Source organism: Orcinus orca, chromosome 12, assembly GCF_937001465.1.
Source record: "Orcinus orca chromosome 12, mOrcOrc1.1, whole genome shotgun sequence".
NCBI lineage: Eukaryota > Metazoa > Chordata > Mammalia > Artiodactyla > Delphinidae > Orcinus > Orcinus orca.
Window position 1 is genome coordinate 57,939,260 of NC_064570.1, and position 7,098 is coordinate 57,946,357.

At 46.7% G+C, this 7,098-nt stretch overlaps 1 long non-coding RNA gene across 1 annotated transcript; it reads left to right on the forward strand.

Moving 5' to 3' along the window:
- The first annotated feature begins 368 nt into the window (after positions 1-368).
- Positions 369-6,842, forward strand: LOC125960608 (uncharacterized). Its single transcript, XR_007470418.1, has 2 exons — positions 369-4,270; positions 6,418-6,842. It is a non-coding gene; the product is annotated as an uncharacterized LOC125960608 (long non-coding RNA).
- Positions 6,843-7,098: the final 256 nt, after the last annotated feature.

The window sequence follows — 7,098 nt, forward strand, 5'->3', positions numbered from 1 at the left end:
AGAGAATTAATTAAGCTTCTCCAGGAAAGTGATAGTTCTGCTGAAACCCAGAGGATGAGCTGCCTAGAGGAATGATGGTAGAGACTCTTTCAGGCGGAGAGAATAGCTTATGGGAGACATAGGAAGAGCTGGGGTTGAGAAGGATCACAGTCCATATAAAGAAGTCCAGGGCTTCCCTGGTGGCGCAGTGGTTGAGAGTCCACCTGCCGATGCAGGGGACGCGGGTTCGTGCCCCGGTCCGGGAAGATCCCGCATGCCGCGGAGTGGCTGGGCCCGTGAGCCATGGCCGCTGAGTCTGCGCGTCCGGAGCCTGTGCTCCGCAACGGGAGAGGCCACAACAGTGAGAGGCCTGCGTACCGCAAAAAAAAAAAAAGAAGTCCAAAGTGGCTGGAACAGAGAAAACAAGAGTGGTGCAGGCCGTGGCTGGACAGGTGGGTAAGGGCCAGATCATGTGGGTCTTGGAGGCCACGGTAGAGAGTTTGTGTCTTGTTCTAAGGACAGTGGGGAACCACCTTAAGGTTTAAGCAGCAGAGGGACATGATTATATTTGCATCTAAAAAGATCACTCTAGCTGAAGTGTAACTAAGAGACATGAGCAAGACTGGGGAGTGTGGAGTCCATCAGGAGGCTGCGGCAGTGGTCCAGGAAGGACAGGGCAGTGTCTGAACCAGGTGAGGATGGTGGAGGTAGAAGAAGGCGGAGAGGTATCAGAGACGTGGGAGACAGAATCAATAGGATTTGGATGCAGGGGAGGGGGAGGAGGAAAGGGTGCATTCGCTAGAGTGTCCGCCTAGATGACGTGCAGAGTCCTTTGTACCTCTGAGGTGATATTCCATGAGCCGGGGGCATATGCAGGGTCACATGAATTTGAAATTTTGTTTTTGTTAAGAAACACACTTGGGGCTTCCCTGGTGGCGCAGTGGTTAAGAATCCGCCTGCCAGTGCAGGGAACATGGGTTTGAGCCCTGGTCCGGGAAGATCCCACATGCGGCGGAGCAACTAAGCCCACACGCCATGACTACTGAGCCTGCACTCTAGAGCCCGTGCACCACAACTACTGAAGCCCGTGTGCCTCGAGCCCGTGCTCCGCAACAAGAGAAGCCACCTAAATGAGAAGCCCGTGCACCGCAATGAAGAGTAGCCTCGGCTCACCGCAACTAGAGAAAGCCCGTGTGCAGCAACGAAGACCCAATGCAGCCATAAATTTAAAAAAAAAAAAAAAAAAGGACTACAATTTCATAAGTTTTGACATATGTACACGACCATAACACCATCATTGCAATCAAGATAGCGAACATACCCATCACCCCAAAACGTCTCCTGGTGCCCCTGGTGGTCCCTCCCTGCCACCCCATCCCCAGTCAAACACTGATCTCCTTTGGTTACTATAGATTAGTTTGCATTTTTTAGAGTTTCATATAAATGGAATCATATAATGTTGTACTCTTTTGGGGGGAAGTTCTGGCTTCTTTTATTCATGAAACTCTTCTATATACCTTATCTGATTATTTTAAAAATGACCCTTTATCAAAGAATGGATCTTCAGAGAGGCTAAGTCCCAAGTTCTCCCAGCTGAACAGCGGCAGCGTTGGTCTCGGAGGCCATGCTTTCCCTGTTGCCACACACAGCCTGGCTGGTGCACCTCTGCCCCCGTAGCACGCGTAGTCTCTGAGGTGCTTCATCTTCATGGCATGAGTCTAGGAGGAGGGGCCTAGCCCACATCTCATGGATTTAGAGGTTGGAATCGGGACCTGGTGAATCTGAAGATGAGCCCCTTACCTCCACGACAGTGTACCTGTGAAGAATTCCAGTGGCAGAGAAACAGACATGGGTGGCCTGAAGTTTTGTAGGATCTTCATTTGTGAAGGACACCAGAAGCCTGGGCTGGTGGAGACAGAAGGGATTAGAAGGGTGGGACAGATTGTCTGCTCCCTTGGTTTTGAAACAGAACCCAGTGCAGACCTGGGTTCAGCAAAAGGTAGGGGGAGGGCTCTGGCTGCCCACCTCTGCCTCAACCATAGCAGCTCTGTTCTACCTATTCCATACATGTGCTTCTGGGAAAGTTTTTTTTTTTTTTTCCGGCCATGCAGCATGCGGGATCTTCGTTCCCTGACCAGGGATCGAACCTGTGCCCCCTGCAGTGGAAGCACGGAGTCTTAACCACTGGACTGCCAGGGAAGGCCCCAAGACTTTTTTTTTTTGACAGGAGACCTTCGTTCTTTAAAGTCTGAAAATCACTTATCTAGTTTAATATTCCATCTAGAGATGAGGAAACTGAGGTCTCGATAGAGCTGCCAGATAAACAGCAGGATGCTCATCAAATCTGAATTTCAAATGTACAAAGAAAAAGATTTTAGTCTATCAAAAGTATTGCACGGGAATACATATTAAAAATTAGTCATTTTTGCTAAATCTGACGACCCTAAGCCTAGAGAGCGTAACTGCCCTGCCCAGGAGAAGGTCAGGGCTGGAGCGTAGGAGAGGCGTATGTGGCTGATACAAATGAGTAGCCTCCTGTCCGGATGTGGACCTTGGTCAGAACATGTTGTTGTAGGAGTTCAGATCTTCCCATGCTGGAGGCCTGGAAGTTGTTTTCAGCAGAGCCACACCCCTTTCCAGGCTGGAGTGAGGGAGGTTAGTGGAGACAGAGCCCTGGGGACAGAGCAGCCCACGACACTTGGGGCGGTGGAGAGCCATGAACGGCTCCAGCACTGGCGCCTGCGGAAGGGGGCGCGCTGAATCCTCGCCCTGAGAGCGCCCAGCTTTCTCTGGAGCGGGGAGAGAGGAGAGGAGTGCTGGGGGAGAGAAGGGGCTGAAAGTTAACAAGCAAAGTCACTCAAATGATCTCCTGTCTTACTCTTCCCTGACTCGGCCTCATTAACACAAGGAGGCTAATATTTGGCTCCGGAGCGGAGGCAGGACCGAAGCTCTCTCCAGTGGCTCTGTTAAATGTCATAAATTGCGAGAGCGCAGCTTGAGGAGTTTGTAAATGGCATCTGAGCCCGAGGCCATCTAGTAATATTTATACTGTGGAAGTTCAGCCTTTTCCCCCTTTAGAAAAAGTTTCCGATTTGTTTCAGAGGATGTCCATCTTAATCACTGTTTCGGGCGCTCTAATGGGCAGGCTTCTCAGTTCCCGGCTGCCAGGGGAAGGGCGCGGAAGACGCGAGACTCCGCACTGCGGCTGGCTGCTCGGTGGCGCTCAGATTGCAGACCTTTATTCCGCCCGATGCCGTCTTTCTCTTTGGGGTACAGTTAGGAAACAGATGTCTAGCTGTCGTGGGCCAAGAGAATCATACTTATTTTGTCTATAAAATCCGAAGAATGAATTAAATATGCCTGTTTAGCCATGTCCAAAGAGCGTGAAACTCCTCAGGTGGGTTGATGAATCTCACCAAAGATAAGAAAATAATAACATACCTAAAACTTATTGCTTGCCAGGCCCCCTGTTCTAAGCTATATAATATATCATATTATATTATATTAGCAGTATATATACATATATACTGTATATATTAGCTTAGATATATAAGCTATATAAATGTATGTATTTTGATATACATATAATATATATTGTATATACATACATGTATATATATTACCATGAGTTAGGCACTGTTATTATGCCCATTTTAAAGGGTGAGAAACTGAGGCTGAGGTCTTAACTGCTAATCTCTATTACACATCCAAGTAGAGGGTCATGCTAGCTGCTCACACTTAGGCTGGCTTCTGAACCCCATAGTCTGGCATTCTAGGCCCCTCACAGTTTGTCCCTAACCTGTCTTTTCAGTCTTATTTTGCACAACTCATCTCTGGGTACAACTCAGCTGTGGCCCTACTGTCCCTGAGGTCACCAGGCACACTCCTCCTCTGAGACTCTGGGTCTACTGGGCATGTTGTGAATGTTGGCTGCCCATCTCTCCATAAAGAAAAAAATTCCATCCACCCTTGGATCAGGTCCTACCTTCTACCCAGACATCCTCATGGCCACTCCAGACCATCGAGATTTCTCTCTTGCTCTGAATTATTGGAGAACTGCTCCTCGGTCGGTTAAGCCTGGACAGCCTTGAAGTTGCTTTGTGCTGCCGCCCAAGGCTGATGCTGTTTCTTAATGACTCATCTCTTTGTCTTGTTCCCAAACTAGATTATAAGCTTCAGGAGGGAAGAGGATTTGAATGAACATAATGGTCCCTTGGTCAGAGATACTGAAGGATAAGGGGCTGAGTGCTTTGTTTTACACTTGCTGATTCTTAAAAGAACCACAAAAGAGGTAAGTGGTTCTCTTCATGGGCAGTTGGGATGCTGCTGGTGTCTCTTGTAATAGGCAAGTTCTGAGACTTAATACTGAATATAAGCAGACACTTATGCATTTCTGGTCTTACCCAAATTCTATTTTCCTCAAATAATTCTATAAAGCCATAGTAAGATTTTAGAGTCACAGAGAGTTAGGGTTCTTTCAGGAACAAAGAGTCAACAGTCACAAGCAGCAGCCACTCTGAGCAGGGCTTTCCCTTTCTTTCTGGGATGATGTGGGTGACCACGGGAGAGTTAGCCTGGAGTATGTCAGTGTTATCCGTGTCATTGTCCTGTCAGCTGCCATGAGTTCCCGTTGATCGCCTCACTAAGTGCAGAGCACCGACTCTGGAAAGGCTTGAGCTCTGACTGCAGACGTAAGGGTGAAGTCCAGCGATACGAGCGCCACTTTGTGCCTAGTCACCGATGGTTCAGTAGATTCAGCTCATGCTTATTTTTATAATGTGAAAGTGAGCTCTGATGGGGGATTGAAAGGAAGAAAAAATTATGCTGAAGTGTTTTTGACTTTCACAAAATTTGAGTTGTGCAGGACTTTTGCTAACTGAGCATTTGGGTGTCTTAGGGAGCATTTGTCATTTGTGCATCTGGGTGAGATAAACCAAAGGTGAACTCTTCTTTTTTTAAAATTTATTTATTATATTTGACTCTGTTGGGTCTTCATTGTTGCGCACGGGCTTTCTCTAGTTGTGGCGAGCGGGGGCTACTCTTCGTTGCAGTGTGCGGGCTTCTCACCGTGGTGGCTTCACTTGTTGCGGAGCACAGGCTCTAGGCACGCAGGCCTCAGTAGTTGTGGCTCATGGGCTCTAGAGCGCAGGCTCAGTAGTTGTGGCTCACAGGCTTAGAAGGTGAACTCTTTTTGGAAATGTGTAAGCATTTTGTGCCTGTGCCCTTTGCGAGGTCTCCAAGCTCACACCCCTGGTTCTTCGGGCCTCCATGCTTTTCCTCAACTTTGCTTATTGCCCAGAGAGAGCTGTTTGTCCTCATGATAAGGGGAGGAGACCTGCTGGGGACAGAGAGTGACGACTGCTTTTCTTTTGTGTTCATCCTAAAGATCGATAATCTGCATATAATTTCCACATTGGGCATAAGGAGGAGTAATTATGAAATAATTAAATGTGCTAAGGGTGGCCAGGACTGTTAAAAGAGCAATTATGGGGCTTCCCTGGTGGCACAGTGGTTGAGAGTCTGCCTGCCGATGCAGGGGACACGGGTCCGTGCCCTGGTCTGGGAAGATCCCACATGCCGCGGAGCGGCTGGGCCCGTGAGCCGTGGCCACTTAGCCTGCGCGTCCGGAGCCTGTGCTCCGCAACGGGAGAGGCCACAACAGTGAGAGGCCTGCGTACCGCAAAAAGAAAAAAAAAAAAAAGAGCAATTATGTAGCTAACTCCTCTGGGCTGCCTTCACTCCGAGGCAAAATGAAATAATTTGAAACATAACATCAGGTTTCAGAGTGAACATTTCAGAGTCCTCTTCTGTTACACACTGTTTACCTGTGTGTTTATCTGTTCATTTACTTAATGAACAGATACCAGTCTTAGGACGTCAAACCAGGGCAGAGAAAAAGGGAATTCAAGACTGTGCCAAGGTAGGGTCATCCCTACTGCATTTGTTCATGCTGCTACTAGCAGCCTGCCAGTCTTTCAACATCTAGTTCAAATACCACTTTGTCTTGAAAAAATTCCGTGATTTGAATTATCTTGAATCCCTCCCTGGCCATAGCACCTCCACTTCTATAGTAGAACTCTGTAAAATCTATCTTATTTTATGGCCTTTTGATAATAAACATAATAAAAACCTTTCTAAAGTGCTTTGTAATTTATAAAGCATTTTCACATATCTTATCTCATTTTTATCCTCATAATAACCTGTTAACTGTACAGAGTATTGCCAATTTATAGCTGAAGAAACTAAAGCTGACATGACTTAAAACTTTTAAATTCAAATGCCCATAGGAGCTACGCAAATACAAACACAAAATAATCTCTTCAGGTATGTATCAGTCAGCATAAGCTAAAATATGGGCAGTAACAAAGTGATCCCCCAATCTTGCTGGCTTTTATCAACAAAGGGTTATTTCTCAATCAGGTTTTATGTTCATCGCAGGTTGACTGTGGTCCTGCTCCATATATCTTCACTCTGGGATCCAGGCTGAGCCGCAGGGGCATTGCTGGGAGTGAGACAAGAGGTAATATGGTACAGCCGTGTGATGGTGTCTAACGATCCTACATGGAAGTGGTACACATCTCTTCTGCTCACTAATTAAAACGTGTCCTTTTCCTCAGACTTCTCTTGTAGATCTGTATGAACCAGACATTCATCCTGCATTGGGGTTGGCCAACTGATTAATGCTCATGGGCCGGATCTGGCCCACTACTTGTTTTTGTATGGCTTGTGAGAGAAGAACGGTGTTTAGATTTGTAAAAGATTGAAAAAAATCAAAAGAAGAATAATATTTTGTGAGATGTGAAACTTACATGAAATTGAGATTGTAGTGTTTTTGTAAATAAAGTTTTACTTAGACAAAACTACTCATTTGTGTATTGTCTATGGCTGCTGTCACACTGCAATAGCAGAGATGAGTAGTGGTGGCAGACTATATGGCTCACAAAGCCTAAACTATTTGCTGTCTGGTCCTTTACAGGAAAAGTTTGTTGCATCCTGTCCTGTATCATTGGTCAGAAATCAACTTGGCCAGGTAGGAGCTCAGACTAAGTCTCAGCTGCTTTTTTTTCTTTACAATCTCTATGGACAGTGTGTTTGGAATCCAAGACCACTGCGTACCTG